Source organism: Gorilla gorilla, chromosome 23, assembly GCF_029281585.2.
Source record: "Gorilla gorilla gorilla isolate KB3781 chromosome 23, NHGRI_mGorGor1-v2.1_pri, whole genome shotgun sequence".
NCBI lineage: Eukaryota > Metazoa > Chordata > Mammalia > Primates > Hominidae > Gorilla > Gorilla gorilla.
The window spans coordinates 25,600,860-25,626,701 of record NC_086018.1 but is presented as its reverse complement, the minus strand read 5'-3'; positions in this window follow the sequence as shown (position 1 = coordinate 25,626,701).

The window sequence follows — 25,842 nt, the reverse complement described above, 5'->3', positions numbered from 1 at the left end:
GGACATGAACTCATCATTTTTTATGGCTGCATAGTATTCCAAATGTCCAACAATGATAGACTGGATTAAGAAAATGTGGCACATATACACCAGAACCTTTTTTGAACAAGGAAGGGAGGGCTCCTCGATGGCTTTCAGGCTGTATGAGCTTGGGCAAGTCACTGCATCACTCCAGGCCTTAGTTTCCCCATATAACAAATGCGACAATGGTGCCCACCATCCTTCCTTTTCTGCCTGCTGGAGAAAGGTTCCCTTCAGGAGAAGACATGGGCTGGAATGAGACTCCAGGACTACTGTTTTGGTGGGGAGACAAGGCATCAAGTGGGGACGGGGGGTGTCCTGGAAGACCCAGGAGGGGTCTGAGGGCCCAGGGTGCCTCCTGGGCCCTGGGTCCCAGCCTCAAAGGCTCCTGTGGGAGTGAATTCAGGAGCCGCTGGGCAGCAGACACGGAGAAGCCGGGCATGAAATCTAGGCGCATGCAGAACTGCAAAGCATGGGCTGGGTGGACGCGGACCATCCTTTGATGTGCTTTTGGGGTGTGTAATTAACTGTAACTGAAATATTATTTGATCTTTTATGTGGAAAATCAAATTGTGTTGTGTCAGACATGGATAAATACACACCAGCCGGTTTCTGGTTTCTGCAGCCGCAGTAGCCCCGCCCCCGCCCCCGCCCCCACTCCCTGCCCCTCCCCCTTCGCCGGTGGAAATATAATTCTCGCCTTTTAAACTTTTCCCTTTGTCTGGTTGTGAAAGGCCCCATTGTCCTGGGGGAAGGGACGGGAGGGGGCTGGGGCCCGGGTTGAGGGGCCGAGGAGGGGGTGTCGCGCCCACAGACAGGGCTGGGGCTTAGGAACTTAGCCTTTGGGAACTCCACGCCCCTTTCCCTGGCCACTGGCCTGGGGCAAAGCGCTTCAGCTGTCTGAGCCTCAGTTTCCACACCTGGGTTCCATGTGACAGGCGCACTGCCCACCCCAGGCACCCAGGCCTCTATTCCTGCTGGGGGAGGCGCATGTGCAGGTGACGGGCCATCATAGCTCAGATGGTGGAATTTGAGGTACTGGCAGTTACTTTTCCATGGAGGTGACAGCCTCTATGGAGACCCTAAAACCACTCCCAGAGCTCCCTGCTGGATTCTGAGATCTTCCTGCAGGGAAGCCAGGAAGGATGGGGAATGCAGGGTGCAGGAGCTGGGGGCTAGGGAGGAATAGTATCGCCTAATAATTAGGAACACACTTTGGAACCAGGCAGGCTTGGGTGTAAGTTATACCGCCGCTGCTCATCAGCTCTGAGACCTCCCTGAGCCTCAGTTTCCTCACCTGTAAAATGGGGATGACCTCCTTCATTGGGTTGGAAGGCACCTCAATCTTTGCATACTCTATCCCATCTACCTAATAGGCCCTTCCCTCCTCTCTCCTCCTAGCCGTCTCTCATCTGTGTGGGCTCAGCTTAGACATCACTTTATTTTTAGGAGAAACTTTTGCTGACCCATCTGAACTTGCCTCCTTGGGGCGTTTTCTTGCTGCCCTCCCACTCCCCTCCCTACAACCCCATGCACTCACTCTATATCTGCCTTACCTGGCACACGGTGAGCTGAAGAAGGTCCCAGACCTACCTCTCAAGTGTTCCAGATGGAACAGCATCTGGCACAGAGTAGGCACTCGGGAAGTGTTAGTTGTAATTACACCCTGCAAACTCTGGCTCCATTAGGTGCCTCCCCTACCCCAGGCTGTGTCCAGGAACCCCCTCGAAGATGCTTTACCAGTTCCTATAGGGAAACCTGGTGCTGGGAGCAGGGGGATCAGAGACAGTCCAGGGAAAACATTATGAGCTGGGGCTCGGCCTAATCAAACATCCGGGAATTATAAAAATAAACAAAACAACAACAAAAAAGCACTAGAGAAGCCACAGTTATTGTCTGAACCTGTAATACTTAGATGAGATGATTTTTCAGAGTGGGCCAGCGCATTGCCAGCTCACTTGCCCCGGGGTGGGGTGCAAGGTTTCATTGCTTCCCCAGGTGGAAAGGCAGAGATCCGAGCCAGAAGGAGACCCCCAACTCCAAGGCTGTCACTGTACCACTGGTGAAACTGAGGGCGGCAAGGAGACAGCTTCCAGAAGTTACACAGAACGGGACAGAGCCCAGAACACTATCTGTTTCCTGACTCCTAAACTAGTGCTCCTTCCTCTGAGGTCAACACCAACAAAATGCTAAGAGCATTTGTTGAACTCATGCTGGGTGCAGGCCGAGCTTTCCATGTGGGCGCACACACACCCCTGATGCTGGGTGCAGGCTGAGCTTTCCACACACACACACACACACACACACCCCTGATGCTGGGTGCAGGCTGAGCTTTCCACGCACACACACACACACACACATATATTTTGAAATGGAGTCTTGATCTGTTGCTCTGTTGCCCAGGCTGGAGTGCAGTGGCATGATTTCGGCTCACTGCAACCTCTGCCTCCTGGATTCAAGTGATTCTCCAGCCTCACCCTCCCAAGTAGCTGGGACCATAGGCAACCGCCACCATGCCCAGCTAATTTTTGTATTTTTAGTAGAGATGGGGTTTCACTATGTTGGCCAGGCTGGTCTCAAACTCCTGACCTCAAGCGATCTGCTCACCTCGGCCTCCCAAAGTGCTGGGATTACAGCTGTGAGCCATTGTTCCCAGCCTCCATGCAAATATTTTTTATCTTCACCACTTTATAGAGGCCACATGATGGCTTTCCTGGGCCCCTTTCTACATTAAAAATGTTAAAAATTATATTTCATGACTGTGGGTATAAAAATGAAAACATTAATTTTGTATATGAAAACATTTTCATCAAAAAGTCTTTTTTCTTCTGATTCTTAAATAAATTAAAACATTTTTAAAGCTCCTAAAAGTATCATTGGACCCTAGGGACGGTGCTTACCGTGCATGATGGAGAAATAGGCTCTCTATAGAGGGGAAACTGAGGCACAGTGAGGAACCTGAGATTCAGTGTGGTAAGGCCACTCACTCAGGGACACACAACCTGTTAGCAAAGAAGCTGAAAAGAGTCCAGGCCCGTAGTGTGTGCATATTGCTTCCAAGTTCCCCCCAGGAAAATGGGGGTACCCCTGCTGTGCCCCAGGGTTTGCACCTGTCCCCAAGCCCCCTCTCCCCCAATGTTCTTCTGGGGCCTAGCTGCTGCCATGCTGGTTGACGTCTCCTGTCTGTGAGGCCACGGTGGTCCACAAGGCGAGACATTCCCAACCTGTCCTCCCAGAAGCCAGCTCAAGGGCCTCTCATTCTTGGTATCTGTGTTTTTGTGGCCTCTTGCTGACTATCCAGTGGGGGGTTTGGGTCAAAAGCCATTGTTGGGTGTGTGAGCACAGGGACCCCTTAGATCATCCCCTCCCTGCCTCGGCCACTGTAGGTCAGGACCTCAGGTCTTTCCAAGGGCTGGATCACCTGCTGTTGACACAGAGGACATTAAACAGCCCAAATCAGGCAGCGAGAAAGTGGTTCTCCATCAACCTTCTTTTTTTTTTCTTTTTTTTGAGACGGAGTCTTGCTCTGTCACCCAGGCTGGAGTGCAGTGGTGCGATCTCAGCTCACTGCAAGCTCTGCCTCCTGGGTTCACACCATTCTCCTGCCTCAGCCTCCCCAGCAGCTGGGACTACAGGTGAACACTGCCACGCCTGGCTAATTTTTTTGTATTTTTAGTAGAGACGGGGTTTCACCGTGTTAGCCAGGATGGTCTCGATCTCCCGACCTTGTGATCTGCCCGCCTTGGCCTCCATCAACCTTCTTATAACATGGGAGAAAGTCTCCGTTGGGTGCTAATGTATCTTAACACTTCTCTCCAAAGCTTGCTAATCTGCCTTTGTAAAACCTGGTGGTGGAGTGGGGAGGGCAGCAGAGGATATCTCTAAGCTGGCGATGTTGTTTTGTCTTCATTTTAATGGTTCTTTTATATCTATGACATGCAGAGCTAGTTTCCCATTGAAGGTAATGATAAAAAGTTTTTAAAATAAATGTCCTTATTTATTTACTCAATAGATAAGTTTTTTTAAGTAAAAGAAGGAGGTCAATTTAGGGAAAAATACTAAGTAGATGATCACAGAGAGGAAGTGTGACTAGGACAGAAATCATGTTGAGGGCATCTGAACCAGGGAAGTTTGGACAAGCTGTTAGAGGCGACCAACACTTCTGTGTTGCTTTGACTTTGGGGCTCAGACAGGGGCAGCGACTTGCCTAGGATCACACAGCAAGACTGAAACTCAGGTCTTTGTGACTTCAAAACCTATGCTTTATTCCAGCGGTCGTTAACATTTTGGAGTGGGTTGGGGTGAAGGTCAGGGCCTTCTTGGTGGACTATTTCCTCGGCAAAGCTTATGGGAATACAATTTCAGAGGTTTGGTGGTTTAGGCTCACCAATTCTAAGTGTCCTATTCTGCAGACACTCTGCCACCGTGTCCTCATGAATCCCCATCCTTAGATGATGACAGATGTTTTCCCTGGCTGTGACTCCATCCTTCTCCTGAATATGTTCATAGTGTCCCAGCAGTCCAACTGGCCCCTTCTGTAAGGACCACCATGGATGTAGGAGAGGCTAGAGGTGGTTAGGAGACACGTGTTCCGGTCATGTGTCCACATGGCCCCAGAGGGCGTGCAGGGATCCTGTTCTCATAGCCAGAGCTGTTCAGTAGGGCTGCCTGGGCAGGGAATGATCTCTCCATCACTGGAAGTGTGCAAACAGCAGCTGGGGGGCCTTGTGGTTGGAATTCCCACCCTGGGAGAGGGACTGTCTCTAAGACCTCTTCTTCCCAGCATGTCCAGGGGGTTGGTGATTAATCCAATAATCTCAAGCCTAAGGCAGGAGTAGGTGGCTACCTCCCTGCTTTACTGCCCTTACCTCCTCACCTGGCTTGATTTTTCTTTTTTTTTCTTTTTTCTTTTTCTTTTCTTTTTTTTTTTTTTTTGTGATGGAGTCTCACACTGTTGCCCAGGCTGGAATGTAATAGTGCTATCTTGGCTCACTGCAACCTCTACTTCCCAGGTTCAAGCAATTCTCCTGCCTCAGCCTCCTGAGTAGCTGGGATTACAGGCACCCACCACCATGCCCGGCTAATTTTTTGTGTTTTTAGTAGAGACAGGGTTTCACCGTGTTAGCCAGGATGGTCTCGAACCCCTGACCTCGTGATCCGGCTGCCTCAGCCTCCCAAAGTGCTGGGATTACAGGCATGAGCCACCGTGCCCGGCCTTGATTTTTCTAGCACTCTAGCACTTTTTAGCACTCATTACTATGCCTATTTCATATGCTCTTCCAGTTATCCGTTGCTGTGTAGCAAACTACCCCATAACTTAGTGGCTTAAAACAGCAACAATCATTTATTTGGCTCATTAATCTATAATTTGAATAGGGCTCAGCATGGCTGGCTTCTCTGTTCCAAGCAGTGTGGGCTGGGGGCTTGATTGGAGACTGGAAGATCCCCTTTCAAGATGGTTCACTTCCGTTACTGACAAGTTGAATGCTGGCTGGGAGCTCCTCTTCCCCTCCATGTGGGCCTCTCCATGAGCTGCTTGGGGTTCCTCAGAGCATGAAGGCTGAGAGCATAAGGTGGAAGTACACGACATTGTTATGATCCAGCCTTGGAAATAAAATACTCAGTTTGTCAGGCAGTCATAAAGGCTTGCCCAGTTTCAAAAGAATGGGGATAAGGGGTCCACCTCTTGAACATAAGAGGCAGTAGATATTGTTGTAGCCAGCTTTATAAAATACAATCTGCATGCGTCTATTTGCTTCTTTGTTTACTGTCTGCCTCATTAGTTCTGGGACCTTGTCTTACTCACTGCTATATCCCTGGATTCTGGAACACAGCCTGTCAAATAGGTGCTCAGTAAATGTTTGCTGATAACCTAAATGGAGAGATGAATGAAAAAACAGACAGAGATATAAAAAAGACATAAAAGTGCAGAAAGAAGGGGAAAGACACAGAGACATAAAAGGGGGAAACAGAGAGAGACAGACTTGGTGAGATACGGTCAGGGCCTGGCTGAGGGGACCTGGTCCAATGGCAAGAAGGCCTGGGGGGAGGGGAGGCAAGGGGGGGCACACCTGCCGGGCCTGCTATGGGGAGGCAGGAGTTGGGCAGCTTCTGGGAACTGCAGCCTGTGAGCTGAGGCAGTGCCAGCCCAGGCAGGGGGGTCACAGGCAAGGCAAGCAAAGGCCACGTCCAGCAGGAGCCTGGGACCACAGCCAGCTGGGGCCTGGTCTGGCGGTGGTGGCTGGTATAGGCAGCTTCCTCTCTGAGCAATTTCCCTACGGCCAGAGCAGCTGCAACCAAGAGTAATGAAACAGAGGAATGTCGGTGACATTTTTCTAAAGAGGAAAAATGTGAAGTTTCCAGTCAAGCTGAAAGACTTATTGGGTTCGCAGTGAGACTAGAGCTCACTTTTGAGAAGAAACTGCTAGACAAGGGCACAATCGAGTCCCCGGCAATGTTCACTCCCGGCCCGGCACGACGCCTGCCGACACTGTTTTGACTACATTGTTCACGTTGATTTTCCTCCAATTCCTCAGCAAATGCAGACTCAAGACATCTTCAGGGATGGAATCAGGGAGGCCAAGAAAGCTCTTCAAAGAGAAGTGCCAAGCAAGTTGGGTGCCTGGGGGCTGTTGGTCTAGGGCACTGGCTGGGCAGGGGCACTGTCTGGGCACTGTGGGATAAGCTATAAAATTGATACCCACACCTGGCACAATTTGCCCAGCATTTTTCATTTTTTCCATTGAGAAAGTTTGTCTGTCTGTCTGTCTTGCTCTCTCTCACCTACACAGTCTTATTTCTGACCCTTCTAGCAGCCCCACCAGGCTCAGAGGGCTAAGGGACTTGCCCGAGCTGACACAATCAGCCAGTGGCTGGCCCAACGCTGCCCAGATCTTCTGGTTCTTGGGCCACTGTGTCTTCTGAATGGCAGCGGTCTCTGGGTAAATGAGGGCATCCTGGCTAGTTTTCTGGGCTTCAACAGCTGCTTTGGGGACCTGCATTTCACACCTCCTGACCTCTTTTCTGCTGCAAATGTCAGTTCTCTGGTCCTTCATTTACTGGGTCATCTGACCAATGTGATTTTCAATTTTTCCGTTTTTCTATTGGAACATTGGTTATGTGTTTAGCTGTGGGCACTTGATATCTAGAACTCACCATGTCCCAAACTGAGCTCACCGTCACCCACCTGGCTCTCCTCTGGGGTTGTCTCACACATAGCAGGGCCACCTCAATCTTTCCTGGAGTCCCCCTCGACTCTTCTCCCCCTTACCCACAGTCACGACCACCTCAAAGCCTTAAGATTCTTCCAACTAAATCTCTTTTGAATCTGTCCTGCCCCTCCCCACCCTACTGCCGCCACACCATTAAGACCACCATCTTCTCTCTCCTCAATGACTACTATGGCCTCCCTAAGGTCATTCTTGCTCCTGCAACTTATCTTCCACCCAGTAGCCAGAGGTACCTCTTCAAAATGCAGATTACACCCTGCTTAAAGTCCTTCTTCTTGGAAGGACTTGGTTCTTGGGCCCCAGCTTCTCACTAAAGCCCATAAGGATCTACAGGACCAGATCCCGTCCACTGCCAGCCCCCCCTCCCAGGCCCCGCCCACAAATAGCCCCTCCCTACCCTCCAGGCCCTGCCCACCCCCGCCCCGCCCACCTCTGGATATCTCACTTCTCTCAAGACCAAACCACCTTCCGTCTCCTTGAATGTTCCCTTCTCTCTCATACCTCAAACCTGCAACCCCTTGCCCTTTCTGCCTGGAAAGCCACAATACATTGAAATGATCTGCTTTCCTGTTGCTGTCCTGCCCCAGGCTGTGATTCCTTGGAGACAGAGTCTGGGCTTCACTCACTTTAGCATTTCTAGCATCCATCAGAGACCTTAACACATCCTGGAGGCTGGGTGCATGCTCACTGAGTGAGTGAATGACTCCATCTTCTTGGTCAATCAAGTCCTAAGAAGAGGTGGTCTCAAGCACTGGGGCTTGACAAGGCACTTGGTGGGTTCCAGGGGCCTGGACATTCAGCACAGGGGTATCATGGGGTCCAGCTGTGGGGAGGTGGTCTTCAGGGCTGGGGGTAAAATGGGCTTGCCATCTGGGAGCTGTGAGCACATGGTTGTTCAGGGAAGACTGTCAGGCTAAGGTGGTTTGAGTCTTGTTTAGGGGACAGGGAAGGGAGCCCTACCTGGGAAAGGCATACTTTGAAAGGTGCAGTGGTTTGTGCAAAGGCACTGAGGCTTGAGAAGGAAACGGCTCCAGGATGCAGGGAGGGAGACATCAAACACCAAGGCTTGTCTGAAGTCACAACTGGTGCAATGTCAGTAAGACTGTCAAAGCTGAAAGAACCTGTAGAAACATCCTATCTAGCAGGCAGAGCGCAGTGGCTCATGCCTGTAATCCCAACACTTTGGGACGCTGAGGCAGGTGGATCACTTGAGGTCAGGAGTTCGAGACCAGCCTGGCCAACATGGTGAGACCTCGTTTCTACTCAAAATACAAAAATTAGCTGGGCATGGTGGTGCGCACCTGTAATTCCAGCTACTCAGGAGGCTGAGGCACCAGAACGGCTTGAACTTGGGAGGCGGAGGTTACAGTGAGCCGAGATTGTGAGATTGTGCCACTGCACCCAAGCCTGGGTGATGGAGTGAGACTCTGTTCCAAAAAAATAAAAAGAGACTTTTTATCTAATCCTCCATGTACAGGTGGAAAACTGAGACCCACGATGGGGGAACTTGCTTAGTCACATAGCAGAGCTGGGCTTGAAAGCCAGGACTTCCAACTCTAAGTCCAGCTCTGTTTATTCAGGAATAGGCTTGTAATTCATTCTCAGGGGAAACTGGGAGATTCTTGGCCTAGAAGAAAGCATGTGGAGGCCAAGGAAGAGAGTCGCCAGTTCTCAGACCCGTTCAGATCACCTCCATTTTACTTAAAGGGCGGTGGGTGTTTTAGACACACAGATTGCAGTTTCCCCAGAGGAAACGAGCTGTCGTCTACAGAGAAAAAGACCTGGGGCTGAATGCTTGGGGACCTGAAGCAGAGAGGGGGGAACAAAGAGAAGTGAACCTGACAAAGCTGTATGTCACCTTTCTTGCCAGCAGCTGCCCCCGTCCTCTGGGCCAGCCCTGCTGTCCATGGCCAGGGCAACTGGAGATCTCCAGCTTGGAAAATTGCTTTCTTTCTGATCCTGTTCCAGCCCTGTCCTGAAGGGCTGGATGGGGCTTCTGTCTAGACCCTTCATCAGCTGAGGCTCAGATATGATCATCATAACAATACATAATAATCTCTACCATCAACTGAACATTGCCTCTAAGCCAGGCATTGTGCATTGTGAGTCTTACTTCTTTTAAACTTCAGGAGTTAAGGATCTGTGATTCTCTCCATTTCACAGATGAGGAAGTGGAGGTTCGGTTGTCTGGTTTCAAATCCAGGTGCTCTGGCTTCAAAGATCTCAGGGATTAAATTCTGAGTGTCATGGATCTTCTGGAGACTGAGGCTCAATGTTCTCACTGCCGCTACATGCTAGAAACTAGCTGGCCCCAGCTTCCATTGCAGTGTGTATGGGCATCTCAGTTCTGTGATCTAAGGATACTGACAAGGCACAGTATCTTCCCCCAGATGCTTGGTCTATCGGGAAGGCCGGGCTTCCCATAATATACCTTACAGAACATCCCAAAGGATGCCTTCCTGGGGTCTCATTAGATTTGAAACTCATGAAGGCTGGGACTGCATCCCTAGCACAGTGCCTGGCACTCATAAGTCCTCCATCAACTCTTGGTTAATATCATAACATACACACAGACAGACAGACAGACACACACACACACCCCCCAAAGTAAGCCAGGATATGTAATTGAGTAAGCCAGGATATGTAATAAGTAGACTATAATCAGGAAAGTGCTTTGAAAGGGCTACTACTTTATGTTTACCCAAGTGAGCCATGTTCATTATAGAAATACTAGAAAATTAGGGCAATAATTACACACTCACCCTCCGTACTCCCCCATAGCCACTATTACTATTTTGGCAAATAACCTTTCAATTCTTCTAAGCTATATGCAGGGTTGTTGCATTCCCTGACTCTGGAAGCCACCATACATGTCAAATTCTGAGTGGCCATAGTAATCCATTTCACAGCCTGGGCAACTGTGTATGGCAACCCTGGATATGTATATGTCTGTCAATATTTATTCTTTACAAAAATGACACCAAACTACACATACTGTTTGAAAAATTGTATTTCTTTTCTTTCTTTCTTTTGTTTTTTTTTGAGATGGAGTCTTGCTCTGTCGCCCAGGCTGGAGTGCAGTGGTGCGATCTCAGCTCACTGCAAGCTCCGCCTCCCAGGTTCACACCATTCTCCTGCCTCAGCCTCCTGAGTAGCTGGGACTACAGGTGCCCGCCACCACGCCTGGCTAATTTTTTATGTTTTTAGTAGAGACAGGGTTTCACCGTGTTAGCCAGGATGGTCTCGATCTCCTGACCTCGTGATCCGTCCACCTTGGCCTCCCAAAGTGCTGGAATTACAGGCGTGAGCCACCACGCCCGGCCGAAAAATTGTATTTCTTACTAAAAAATACTGTCATCATCTTTTGTGTTAATACAAATCTCATTTTATAATGTTTAAAATAAATTACTGGCTGTTTTTTATTTTATTCTTTCCAATACCATGATGTACATTCTTTTTGGGCATTTGTCCCTTATGTTTTTGAGATAAATTATATATATATATTTCAAGCAAGAGAATTGATGTTTAAGGCATTTGATACAAGCTGCCAAATTCTTCTCTAGGAAAGTTCCAGCAGTGTGTTGTTCCACCATTAATGCAGGAAAGAAAAGACCTAGGTAAATTTGATAAAAAAAAAATGCTGGGAGGAGGAAAAGGAGAGGGTATCATGAGGGTATTTGACCTCCTAGGGATCTGTGGAGTGGGCTTCCTCTTTAAGGGGTTGAGAGAAATACAGTCTGTTGGTGACTGTGCGGCCTCCTGGTCTGTTGTAATAAAGCCACAGCATCCCAACTTCTACCTTCGACTCTGCCCTGAATCTCTATTTGACTTTGAGCAAGTCATTTCCCTCTCTGCAGCCAAGTTTCTCTTCCTGCAAACTTGCAAGATTGGGCTAAATCTGGAACGGCAAATAAGATCACCTCATGATTGATTGGTAGTACCTATCTTGGAGGTCTGTGTTGAGATTGTCAAGCTGTCTGAACTCAGCAGGAAAGAGTGCTGTGATAAATTAATAATGTCTGCCACAGGTGTGGGAAGTGGGATGGTGGTACTTTTGCCATGTATTTGTTATTCCAGGACTAGACACTCTTAGAGGCTCCTCAAGCTCTGAAAAGGCAGAGAGTTTTTCCTGATGCTTTGTTCCTCACAGATGTCTAGATTTGGGGGAAAGCTTCATTGAGTTAGCCAAGTGCCCCCATCTTGGTCTATCTCATTCTGGGTGTATTACAATGGAGCTAAGAGGCAAATGACATCCAATTTCTGTTTCTCAACCTTAATCTGCATCTCATGACATCGTCTTCAGCCTGCAGTGAGAGGATTGGGGATTTCCTGCAATTTCAGTATTCCATTCAGTTTTTATCATTTTAAGGTTCATGCGTTTCTAATTGTTATGAATACCATGGCAAAATTAATAGTTCTATGGTTGGTTTATTACATTTAGTAAAATTATGTGCATGCAGTGTTTGCCAAGAGAAGATGCGGCAGGCTCCTTAATCATGTAAAGATGATAATTTAGTTGTTACACTTGTTGAAATGATGGGATTAATTTTTAAAAAGTTTGCAAACTGGAAGAGAAATGTAAAACATTAATTTAGTTAGACAAGCAAGCTGACAACTGACAAATCCTTTCAGCCAAACCTGGTAATGGAGATGCTACGGACCCAGTGGGAAGGAGATTCATCAAGGAGGCATAGGCACTTTTAAGGAATTGGGAGCTTGATGATAGAGTGTGCTGTGTGACTTTTGGGGAGACACTTTCCCTCTCTGGGCCTTCATTTTTCTTCTATAAAACAGGACCAGATGAGTAGTTTTCAAGCCATGTTCTGCAGAGCCCTAGGGCTTCAGAAAATGTCATGAGGGCTAAAAGAGAGGCAGGTGGGGTGAGGTTTCAGTGGAGGGGGCATCAGTTTTGGGGACCCACCAAGATTCCCTTTTTGGGTGCTTTCACCCTGATTTTACCTTAGGGAATCGGTCTTTCCTTGTCATTAGTCCATGTGGTTCTGGAGGGATTATTTCACCTCTGACTCCAGAGGGTGCCATAGGACTCAGGAGTGGCCCATGAGATCAGTGCATTGCCCTGGTAACTGTGATTGGCTTGGAACAATCACATGACTCAAGCCTGGGCAATCAGAGCTGATGAACCTTTTCCCTAGCACCATTGCTGGAACTGTCTAGAATGAGACTCTTTCCTTTGGGGGTGGCTGAGCAAGGAGGATGGGAGGCTACAGCTTTGGAGGCCATCTGGGTCATGATTTGGGAAGAGAATGTCTGAGAATGAAGCCAATGCAAAGGTGAGGAGAGCCAAGATACAAGGCAGATTCCCAATGTCATTGTTTCAACTCCTGAATCCAGGTCTACCTGATGTCTTGAGCTTTCCTGTTATATGGGCCCATAAATTCCTTTTTTTTGGGGGGGGCTTCAGCAACTTCCAGTTGAATTTCTGTAACTTTTGACGCAAAGAATATAATCTCTTGCATTTCTTTCATCGCACTTCAAATGGATCCAATTTACATTTATCCATTTTATACTTTGGAATTCCATTTCAAAATTTTGCTTGAACACAGGATTCTGTCACTAAAAAGTAGGACTAGGACTAGATGATTCCCAAGGGGCTTGCTTTGCAGTGATATTTAGGTAATGACATAGGTGCGTGCGTGCGTGTGCATGTGTGTGTGTGTGCATGTGTCCACAGTTGTATGAATTAGGTGCTGACACACACAGAGCAGGGAGGACTGACTCCAGGTCAGTTTTACTAAGAAGGACCATTTGAAGTGCATCCTGAAGGATTAATAGGAGTTTTCCAGAGAGAAAGAGAAAGTGAATGGGATTCCAGGCAGAGGGAACAGCATGTGCAGATGGCCTCAACGTGGAAAGACTGGAAGGCATTTGGGGAAGACTGGATTGTCTGGTGTGGCTAAAGTAGGCAGCCTGTGGGTTATGAGAAGGTGGAGGCTTGAGGAAAGGACATGGAAAAGCAGAAGAGGCCCACTGTGAAGAGCCTTGAATGTCAGAGCGAGGAGTTGGATTATAGCTGGCAGCCACTGGGCAGCCATGATAAATTCTTGAGCAAGAGAGGAGCAGGGCCCATGGAGGGCTGTTTGCTGGGAACAGGAGAGACTATGGGAGGGAAATCAGTCTTTCTGGGTGGCTGTGCTTGAGACTTCTGGTTCTTCTGTATGAGGCAGGAGGTGAGGAGGATCAGACATTCGGCTCTGGAAGGATCCCAGCTCTCCACAGTCTGCATTCCAGAGCTGGCTAGGCCTCACCATTCTCAGCACTGGAATCTGAGCACTACATTGAGGAGGGGGCCTGGGAGGCCGCTTCATGGAAATTAGGAGGATGGGGAAGGAATTCCTGACTCTGCTGGCTCCATTTAACTGGCTGTGATTTATGGGGATGTTGCAGTAGTTCCCAGGGGGAACCAATCCTTTCCCACCACAGTGGGGACTTTGAGTCTAAAGATATTATGAAAATTCCTATGAGTTCTGAGGGCCCTGTTTTCCTCTCCCTTGATGGCCCGTTTCCCCAAATCCACCATGTGGGCTATGTTACATTATACTTCAGTGGCTTTTACTCATGCCATTCCATCTTCTGGATCACCCTTCTCAGATTTTTCATGCCCCAGGGTAATAGTAACAGTAATAGCCAGAGAACCAGCAGCAACAACTATGGCTGTGAACGTGTATTGCATGCCCACTCTGCGTAGATACAGCGCTAAATGTTTATTTACATGCATTTTCTCATTAAATTCTCTCAGCAATCCTACAAGGTAGAGACTTTTATTATCTTCAGTTTACAGGGGAGGAGGTACAGAGAAATGAGGTCATCTGCCTAAGGAGTATAGCTGTGAAGAAGAGGAGGGGGGATTTGAACCTAGGGCCGTCTGGGAAGGAACAGGCCTTGGATTTGGGAAGGCCTGGCTGGAATCCATGGCCAGAAATGTGGTAAAGGAGAAGAGTAAGAAGGGAGAGATGAGACAGAGAGGTGAGAGGAGAGGATTTGGAGGAGGAAGAGAGAGAAATAGAGTTACATCTTGGCATCCTTGATTGAAAGAGTCTTAGAGGAAGAAACAGAACTTTTGTAAAATATCCACGAGGCTCTAGGTAAGAAGTAAAAGAAAAAGGTACAGGCAGTAGAGGAAAGACAGGGAGTCTGTGTTAGGAGGAAGATGAGTGGGAAAGAGATGGGGGTGCAGCAAGCCGGGGCTCCTGGGCCCACAGTCTGAGGGGAGGTGGTGGCGGGGGAAAAGGTGCCTGATACTCAGGGCTTTCCAGGGAGAAGGGAAACGGCCAGCCCTGGCTCTTTGGCTTTCTGTGCCTTCTGATCTATATTCTCAACCAAGGAGAGGGGTCCCAGGATGACAAGTACACAGGGGTCTTTTCCATGCTCACTTTGACCAAAGTGCAGCTTTTAAGGCAGTAAGGGTGCAAGGCAGGGAAATTGGGTTGTGAGGGGAAAATGACTATATTTTAAAAAATATTAATTTGCAGGGCGCCGTGAGGGGTGTGGTCTGGATACCAGGCAGAGCCAATCATGGCCTCCTTTCAGCTCTGTTCACGAGTCACTTGTTCCTTTTTAAAATTTATTTATTATTTATTTTTTGAGACAGAGTCTCGCTCTGTTGCCCAGGCTGGAGTGCAGTGGCACCATCTCAGCTCACTGAAACCTCAGCTTCCAGGTTCAAATGATTCTCCTGCCTCAGCCTCCTGAGTAGCTTAGACTACAGGTGAACACCACCATGGCTGGCTAATTTTTGTATTTTTTATAGAGATGGAGTTTTGCCATGCTGGCGGGGCTGGCTTCAAAATCCTGACCTCAAGTGATCCACCTGCCTCAGCCTCCCAAAGTGCTAGGATTACAGGGATGAACCACCATGCCCAGCACGGAGCCCTCCCCGCTGCCCCTGACCTTTGTGGGTCCCTGTCTCTGGGTGCAGCTTGGGATCTGAGAGTTTGACTGTCACTGATGCCTCCAGGTAACCTCTGCAGCATTTGGCTGTAGACCCAGCTTGACCAGTGGGGCCGTGGAAGCTGCAAGCTACAGATAAGATGGGAGAGGAGGTTAAGGAAGAATGGCGTGCAATTCAAAGGAACAGCAAATGGAATTACATTCATGAAGGACACAGGCAAAAATAATAATGATAACGAGCAGGCATTCTCTGAACGCTGTGCCTGTGGCAGACCTTATGTTGAGTGTGTTTCGTGGATTATCTTACTGAATCCAGACAGCAGTCCTAGGAGGCAGGTACATTTATAATACCCATTTTACAGATGGGGAAACTGAGGTTTAGGGAGATGAAGAGAAGGGCCTGGGATTCTGGCGTCACTTACACATCACCCTATGCTGTGCAAGATCCACCTCTGTGATGGGTTCAGGAGCACCCAGAGGCAGGGGCATGGCCAATGTGACTCCTTGGGCCATCTGTCCTGTCCACAGACTCTAGGCAGCATAGAACCAGAGCTGATTGGGCCATCCAGTAACATGTCCCCCTTCCCTTGCCTGAGAGATACATAGGTTCTAGGGAATCGGGACTGGTTAAGCCAGCCAGGTGGTTCTTCTCCCCAAGGTGGGGCTTTCCTTCCAGATCTTGGCTAGTTTCCTTGGCAGCAACAACAGCAGAGGACAGGGGCTGTGCTCCTACTCTGGGCCTTTGCAGAGCCAGGCCCTTGCCTCATTATCTAATTGAATACCACAACATCCCAAGGAGGTATGATCAATATTCCCATTTTGCAGAACAAAGAGACTAAGGCACAGAGAGGTTGAGTGAACTGCCCAAAGACACTCAGCAGCAGGCAACAGGGCTGAAAGATAAACACAGGGCCCTTCCTCCCTCCAGTCCCTCCCTTCATCTGTTCTGAGGCCAGCATGGCAGGAGAACTGGAAGTGGTTGACCCACCTTCGTTCAGCCTCTTAGGGACATGCTGAGCAGGGCTCTTGTTTCAGGCCTGACATGGACCACGACAGGAGCCACCACTTGAGGCTGCACTTACATAACATGGTTTCACCCAGCCTGGCCCAAGTGAAAGGTTGCGATTTATGCTGAAACAAGCCACCATGTATGTTTAATCTTGAGGCTGTGGTGACCACAGCATTGGCCTGATTTATGTAGCTGTTTTTTTTTTTTAATAGGAAAATCACTACCTGATAATATTCTGGTCCTCCTAGTATTGACAAGTGTTGGGCCATAAGCTTGAGAAGCTTTGAGAGAAAAGGAGAATTTTGTTTTGTGGCTTCTGTCTGTGGGTTGTGGCTGAAGCTGCCTGGGGATGGCAGGAGATGCACACACAGGGAGTCCCACACCCTTCTGGAAATGCATGCACCTGTATATGGTGCACGTATATGAACATGTACTTGGTAGTACATGTTCATGCCTACACATGCATGTGCACATGCTTTTGGCATGCCCACATGTATTCACGCATGCACATATGTGGAGGAGGGAATGTACACAGTTACACATATGTTCATGCTTATACCCAGCCACAGGCCATGCGCATACTTGTACATGTATGTGTACATGCTGCAGTCATGCCCACATGTATCCACATGTGCACACACAAAGCCATACATATGTGCTCAGGGATGCACCCAGTCACACCCATGAGTGACTAGGCGTATACCTAGCCTTAGTGCATGGGCACATTTGCACCAACACATGCAAGCACACCCAGTAGACATGCATGCCTATGCATACACATGCATGCCAAACTGCCAAACACACTGTACCCTCCTACATCCACACTGTAGGCATGCCCACACACTTGTGGATGCTCATGCATGCACATACACATATGCCTCTCTGATGTGTGTGCACACTCATGCACACCCCACACACACTAGCCCTTTTGCTTCTCCACAACTGGCCTGCAGATGTGAGGGGGGCCTGAGTGAGGAGATACATGGACCTGGGTTCAAATTCCAGCTCTGCCGCTCCCTAGCTGTTTGGCTTTTGGTAGATATTTTAATTCTCTGGGCCTTGGTTTTCCCACCTGTCCAAAGGGTGTCATGAGAACCATCATCTCTCAGAGTGGCTGTGTGTTTAGGGAAGGCAATGTCGATAAATAACTTGGCACAAAGTGAGACTTAGGAAATGGTGGCTCTTAGAACCAATGACCAAATCACCAGGAGCCACGATGCTGAAAGGTGTCACTACTTCTAAGCTTTGCTGTTCCTGCCTTTTCTGATCAGGCACCTGCTGTTTCCTCTATGTCCCGGGAACAGCCCATGCTCCAGTTATCTGGAACTATTTATGATCCCAAGCCCAGTATGCCTTTCAGGCCTCCAAGATTTTAACCATGCTGTTCTCACTGCCTGGAATGAGCTTCCCCACCATTTCTCAAGAAAACTCCTACTGTTTCTACAAAATCCAGTCTAGGAGTCACCTTCTCAAGGAGGTTCTTCATGATCATCCTTCAACCCCAAGGCCCACCTACAGGCCCTGCCACATCTATTTGTTTGCCAGTCTCTCTCCATTAATCTTCAGTGGCTTGTGTGTAGTAATTACTCACTCCATCATACCCTTTAATAAGAGATTAGCCAACGAACCGGCCGGCAGAACCCAGCAAGTTGAAATCTCAAGCCTTCTATTCTTAGGATTGTGCTCTTTTCCTGTCACCAAATTATTGGACGAGTGATAACTGTAAAGGCTGACACCAGCTGCTTCCTGCTGAACCCTGTGCTAAACAGTGCCGTCACCATCTCATTAAATGCCCCCACTGATACCGTGAGGTAGGAACTCTTATTATCCTGTTTTGCAGATAAGCAAGGCACGGCATGGAGAGATGGAGAGGTGAAGTGGAGGGCCCAGGGTCTCCCAAAGGTGAGGAGCTGTGCCTGATACCTGCTTGACTCCAATGTCTGAGTCTCGGTTGTATCCCATGGCCAATGAATAGACTGACTTGATGATAAATGGCTGGTGGAATGGCTGATGGAATGACCACCTGTCAAGTGGCAGGTGGAATGAATGAATGAATTAAGCAAAGAACAGAAGATGCAGAAACCCACATCTGGGTTGCCCCACAACAAGTCCCCTCAATGCCACCAACCCCAAGACAGATGCTGTAGTCCCCTCTCCAGCCATGTGGCTCTAGGGGCCCCGGGCAGCCTTGGTTTCCTGGTGAGCCCCATTCATCCCCTGACTCACAGCTCCTTTTGCTTATCTAGATGCTGCTGAATTCTGGGTCACAGCTACCTGTTGGACGTGGATGCTGGGTCCCTCAGCCCTGGCAGGCACTCTTGCCTGGAGTTGCCAGGACTCCAGCAAGCAGGGAATGACCAGGTATCACTCCAGGGCCCAGTCCTCCTGCAGCTGATGGGCAGAAATTTGTCCACAGTGAGTTAAGACCCTCTTGGCCACTGCTTTTGTGTTCCTCCCACTCTGAGGCTCAGGACAGCTGGGACAACGAGACAAAAGTAGGGCAATGGCAGCTCCTGCCTGTGGACGGACGCCGGGCATAATTCACACGGGAAAGGTGTCAGGAGCATATTTTGACTACAGCGTCATGAGCTCCGGGATTCGGGTCTGCAAGTGCCATCCTGACAGATAAATTGGTCAGAATTCAATTGTCTGTGACAAAAGGGCTGATCTCCCCAACTGCTTTCCTCCTGGGACCTTGTGGCCCACAGGAGGGAGAGCTGGAAGTCCTTTGGCTTGCAATCGCCCAGCTTCTGAGAGGTCCAGCCCCTGGGCAGACCCAGCAAGGGGGCTGGCTGCCTGCCCTGGTGCCTCCCCCAGCTCTGGACGCCCTTGCCAGCACATAGCTCAAGGCCGGTGCAGGCCTTCCTGGTGTGTGCACAAAAGACGGGAGAGCAGGTGGACAAATGGGGTTGTACCAAGAGGCTGTGACACTTGGGGACCTGGATGCTGTCTTGTTGTGTGTCCTTGGAACCTCTTTTTCCTCTCTGGGCCTCAGTCTTTCTTGTTTTAAAATGTGGAAGTTCATTACTTCTCTTTTTCCTTCCCTTCTTCCTTTTCTCTCTCCCATCCTTCCCTCCCTCTTCCTTTCCTTTTTCTGCCTCTCTTCCTCCCTCCCTCCTCTTCCCTCTACCTATAGACTTTCATGAAAGCTCCTAAGTGTCATACACTATGCTGGGTGCTAAGAGTTAGGTAAGTCTTAACCCAGGAGGTGGAGCTTGTAGTGAGCCGAGATCGTGCCACTGCACTCCAGCCTGGGTACAGAGCGAGACTCCATCTCAAAAAAAAAAAAAAAAAAAAAAAAAAAAGGGGGTAAGTCTTACAAGGGTCCTAGCCCTCAAGGCAGATTTTCCTTCATTCACACATTTATTCATTCAACAAATATTTACTCACCCCTGACCTTGTGCCTGGCTCTGGTAAACAGCAGGGCACTGGGAAGACAGGGCCCTTACCGCCCTGGAGCTCACAGTTCAGTGGGAGACATTAATCAAATCAATCTACCAATGAAGTCATGATTATTAATTGTGTTGAAGAGCTATAAAGTGAAAAAATAAAAAGTCTGGGATACAGAAAAGCAGGGAGTCCTATGTGGAGAGGGAAGTCTTGCAGAGGAGGGTATATACATATTTTTTGAGACGCAGTTTCACTCTTGTTGCCCAGGCTGGAGTGCAATGGCACGATCTCGGCTCACCACAACCTCCGCCTCCTGGGTTCAAGCGAATCTCCTGCCTCAGCCTCCCGAGTAGCTGGGATTACAGGCGTGTGCCACCATGTCCAGCTAATTTTGTATTTTTAGTAGAGATGGGTTTTCTCCATTTTGGTCAGGCTGGTCTCGAACTCCCGACCTCAGGTGATCCGCTCACCTCGGCCTCCCAAAGTGCTGGGATTACAGGCATGAGCCACTGCGCCTGGCTGAGGGTACATTTAAGTTAAATGGAGGTGGGCAAATTGGGGTGAGGAGCATCCCAGTAGAAGATGGGTCATGCCAAGGTCCGTGGTGGGATGGTCAAGACTCCAAAGGGGAGTCATGGTGATTCCAGAATTTCTGGGGGTGAGAGAGGCTCATTGTTTACCTCCTGGGCCACCTCAGTCTGGTCTGGATCTTGGCCCACCTGAGATTTTACACTTTAGCCATCAGGGCTTCAGTTTTTGCATCTGTACAATGGGTGCACTTCTATTTGGGTGGTCCCTTTCACCTCTATTATTCTTTAGTTGCTGAGTAGAGCTAAAAGTTTCCTGGCACGTTGGACTTAAAGAGTCAGCAGAAGGAGAAGTTTTGACCTAGGTCTCGGCATCACACAAGCCCTAGTCTGAATTCTGGCTCTGCTGCTCTAGGGCTGGTTGACCAAGCTACTTTACCCCTCCAAGTCTCAGTTCATCTGGTCCATGAAAGAGTAGTTTACTAAATGTGAAAGGTCATCCTGAAGATTGAACCAAAGGACACAGCATTTGCCAAGGGGTGGTCTGAATTTCATCAGCAGAAGGAGCAAGACATGAGCAAACTTTCCACTTTCATGTATTTATTCCAGTGTATTTTGGACACAAATAGAATGAGCACATTCTACCAGTACTTTCATGGATGTTCTTGCCTCAGATGACACCGAGATTAAAAAAGTGTCCCCGAAAGTTAAAAAAATGATGGACAAATAGTGGGGGAAGGATTTATTTGAAGGGGCAGAAATGGTGAGAGTGGATGAATGGCCAAAGTGTGTCAGGTTCCAAGGGAGATCATGTGAAGTACCATCACGCTAAGGGCTCACCATGGCCTCCAGGATGGGTGGCTACAAAACAATGATGATGATGATGATGGTGATGGTGATGATGATAGTCATGATGATGCTGATAATGACGGTGATGGTGATGATGATGGCGATGATGGTGATGGTGATGATGATGTAATGATGATGGTGATGATAATGATGGCAATGGTGGTGGTGATGATGGTGATGGTGATGATGATGGTGATGGTGCTGGTGAGGAGGAGAGGAGAATGAGGGGGATGATGATGGTAATGATGAGGAGGATGATGATAATGGTGAGGATGATGGTGATGGTGATGATAATGATGATGGTGCTGGTGACTTTTTGTTGTTGAGGGGACACCTCCTGTGTTATTGAGAAATGTGAATTCTTTTTGATTAAATTACTATGCAGCCTCAGGCAAAGTCCTCCCCCTTTCTGGGCTTGGACCACTCACCCACTTGGAGATGTTAGTGGACTACAATGTCCTTTTATCTCCTATGGTTGCTAGGCCTGCCTGTTTTGCTGAGGTTCTGAATGGTAAGGCTGTGTTGAGGCAACCTCTGTCCTCAAACCCTGGGGGAAACTTCTGGTGTAAATACCGAGGCAGAGCCCCAAAATGGGAACATCTGGTTAAAACCTGGCAGGGCCCAGCCACTGCCTCCCAGAGGTGGGAGGGACATAATAGTTCTTTTGCTAGACCCAGTGATTTATGTACCTGCCCTGGAGGCGTGATGTTTGCACTTGTTTGACGTAGGAAGCAGGGGGACCAGGAAGGTATCAGGAAGAAGGTGTTTAATGATATTGGGTAAATATTAGGTGAGCAGTGGCAATGACCATAGGCTGGGAGCTGGGCCGAGGGTGTGTCTCCAGCTGGGAAGCCTGAGAGGTCTTGACTGTATCAGGGCCCTGTGACAGCTGCTGCAATCCATATTCCTCACTCCAGAGTGTGCGTCTGAGCAACAAACTCACCTGAAAGGGAGATACTAATCCTCAAACTGCAGTACCTGAATCCAATTCACATCTTGTTTTTCCTCTCCAAGAGCAGCCTGGAATAGGGAGGAGAAGGCCGGGCCTCAGATCAGTCTTGGATTCAAATCCTGGCTCATTAACTATGTGATTTTCGGTGTTATATTTTGCCACTCAACCTCAGTATCTTCCTCTGTAAACTGGAATGAATCAATGCAGCTAAGATTCCTGAAGAAGAGCCAAAATTGGATGGAGGTGATTGTGCTTGGTACAAATATTGGGTAGCAGAGCAGAGCAGAGAAACCCAAGGGCACTGTGAGAATGAAGCCCAGCTCATGCCTGGCATGCAGTAGGCACCCATCAGTGTCAGCTCATGCTTAGTCTTCAGGCTTGAGAAACATCTCTCAGGGAACCTGAAAAAGAGGCCATGATGTATATAGCAGCAAGAAGGGGCATCCCTGGCAGAGGGAACAGCACATGTGAAGGCCTGGAAGTGGGATGGAATCTGGGTTTGGTTAGGGAACAATGACAAGTTCTAGGTGACAAGAAGCAGGGTCAGTATTGCAGGTAGTGAGGCCAGGGAGAACGAAGAAAGGGTGTGGGGGTAGCACATGGGGAGGTACAATCAGATTAGGGTTTTCTTTTTCTTAAATATTTATTTTGTTTAATTCCTTTATACACTAGTCATGTGCTATGGGGTTGAATGTGTCCCCCAAAGTTCGTGTGTTAAAAACTTACTCCTCAATGTGATGGTGTTGAGAGGTGGGACCTTTAAGAGGTGATTAGGTCATGAGGGCTCTCTTCTCATGAGTAGATTAATATTGCTGTCATGGGGAATGGCTTCATTATGGCGAGAGTGGATTTGTTATGAGAGGACAGCTCTTGCTGTCTCTCTCTTGCACATACTTTTTTGCTCTTCTGCCTTTCACCAGGGGGTGATGCAACAAGAAGGCCCTCCAGATGTAGCTCCTTGGTCTTGGACTTTCCAGCCCCCAGAACCATGAGCCAAATGCATTTCTTTTCTTTATAAATTACCTAGTCTCTGGTATTCTGTTATAGCAATACAAACGAACTAGGACACCAAATATGTAATTTTATATACCTGCCTAAGTGTCATGTCACTTATGTGTTTCTTTAGTGCTGACAGTTTTGCTTCCTTTTTTTCTTTCTCCTTGGCTTCCTCCACTGCTTCCTCCCATTGCAGACCACCCCCCAAGCCAGGTCACCCAATTTAACTACCTAGTCTGAATTCTCCTATAATTTTCATAATTCTCTCCATACTCATGTCATCACATATGTGAAACATTGCGATTGACGTTCTTTTCACAACGGGATCACATTGCACACACTTTCTCCATAGTGCTTTTTCTATGCCAGATATCTCCTGGTAATATCTTGAGCTGATTGGTACAACTCTATTCCCTCCTGTCCTTGGCTGCATAATACTCCACGGCTTGGCTGTACCCTGATGCTTTCACCATTCCCTGACTGAGGCTTTGCCTTTCCTTTCTTTTTGCTGCTATGAATGATACTGCAGGAAACATTCTTGAGCACATGGCTTTAAGTGCTGTGTGTTTGTTTCTGTGGGAGAGAACCCCAGGAGGGGGATTGCTAGGGCATAAGGTAGATTTTACATTTTCAGAGATGTAGCAAGATTGCTTTTCTAAAAGGCTGTAACACTTTACATCTCCAGCAGCGATGATTGAGAGAGTATTTTCTTCCCAGTCTAGTGGGGGTCATTGTTTCCAGGCTAATGGGAACCAGAGATTTGGGTTTTCAAAGGCTCTCTCTGCCTCCAGAGTGGGGAATGAGTTAGAAGGTGAGATGCATTTATTCAGCTGATTATTCAATTGATATCTGCGTTGTGAATTCTTCAAGATCAGAGTCTGGTCTATCTAGTCCACTCCTGTATCCTCCAGTACCTGACACATGGTCTGGCACAGAGAAGGTGCTCAATGAATATTGGTGGAATGGAAGAAGAAATGGATAGTTGGGTGTGTGGGTGGGTGAATGGGTGAGGGATAGGTTGGTGGGAGGAAGGGTGGGTTGATGGGAGAATGGGTGGCTGGATGGGAGGAAGAACGGAGGGATGGATAAATTCTGAGAGTGAGCCATGATTTCTGAGGACTTCCATCTTTCTCTGGTCCTGGGTGTGAACAAATCCAAAATTAGTAAACTATTTGCTCCTCCTTTCACACTAAGGAAATATAGCAGGACAGGTAGTTGGCAGAACGCCGGGAAAAATGTGTCCCTGAAAGGAGAATTAATGAGCAGTTGTGAAGATTACAGAGTAAGTTGGTTTACCTTGCCCTGCTGGAGCTGGCTTAAGACTCTTGGGGTGCAGCAACAGGCAGCCACATCCATGACACCCCCCTGCCCAAATGCGCCCCGTGGTAGAGAGAGGGCTGTCAAAGGTTGAAGACAAGGCTCCCCTTGGAGGGCCCAATTTGTGATGAGAGGCTGGAGTGATGCCACTTCTCAAGATCTGATAAGAGTAACCAACACTGGCGGGGCACGGTGGCTCACGCCTGTAATCCCAGCACTTTGGGAGGCTGAGGTGGGCAGATCACCTGAGGTCAGGAGTTCGAGACCAGCCTGGCCAACATGGTGAAACCCTGTCTCTACTAAAAATACAAAAATTAGCCGGGTGTGGTGGTGCATGCCTGTAATCCCAGCTACTTGGGAAGCTGAGGCAGGAGAATCACTTGAACTCCAGAGGCAGAGGTTGCCGTGAGCAAAATTGCGCCATTGCACTCCAGCCTGGTGACAGAGTGAGACTCTGTCTGAAAAAAAGAAAAAAGTAACCAACATTTATTGGGCACTTACTGTGTGAAAGGGGCTGTGACTTACATGCATCTCACTGTGTCCATATCAACCGCTTGGGCAGCTACTCCTATTATTGGCATTTTGTAGATGAGTAAAAGGGGGCTCAGACAGGCTTGTTTACTCATCAGATTACACAGCAAGGAAGTGCGCAGTTGACTAAGCTTCAGCCACAACTTTAATCCACTGCTCCTCTAATGCTGCCCAGTGGCATCCTACCTATGCAGGAGGGAGCTCAAACTTTCCCCTTCACGTTCTGGCCTCAGCCGACCTACTTGGAAGCCCCAAGTGATCTTTGCCAAAGGGCCAGGGTGCTTTCAGCTCTTCCTGCCTCCTCTGCCCTCTGGAGGTCTATGGTGGGGAGGAGGGGAGGGAAGTGTGTCATGAAGAGAGGAGACCCATCTTCTAGTTCTGCCTCTGCTACTTCCTGGGCCTCAGCATCCTCATCTGCAAACTGGGTTTATATCTGCCCTTGAAGGATGCTGTGAGGAATCACAAGGTTGCTGTATTCTTGGGAGAGAGATTATTATCCCTGACCCTGCAGGATCTTTCTTGCTCTCCTTGCAGGGTCGTGCATCTGGCTTCATGAAGCTTTTGCGATCATCTCTAGGATGGCCCCCACAGGGCATAACAAGAGACCCTGATTTCCCACTTTATTCCCAGCCTTGGTCCTGGACCACACACTCAGCCCTCCTCGCCTCCGCCTGCTTCCATTGTTCTTTCCTTTCGCCTGGTCCTTGTCTTACCTTGGAATTGACACCTAGGCATCCCTTCTTCTAAGTGCCTTTGTCTGCCCTGGATAAATTACTCTTTCCTGAACCAGTCCAGCCTAGACTCTTTAGCTCAAACACTTAAGGAGGAATGCTCTCTGTATGTTCACCCCAATCTCATTCATTCATTTAATCACTCAATAAATATGCATTGAGAATCTATTATACCATGAGCCAGGCGCTGTTCTAGGAAGTAGGAAACTAACAGCAAAAACACTCATCCAATTCTCATGGTATTTGTATTTTTCCATGAAGGCATAGGCAAATAGAAAAAAATCATAAATGGGACTTGGGAATTTTTCAGGCTTTGTTCAGTGTGGTCCAAGGGGTGGAGGAATGAGTGGAAAGATGATTAAGCTCAATGGAAAGACAGCAC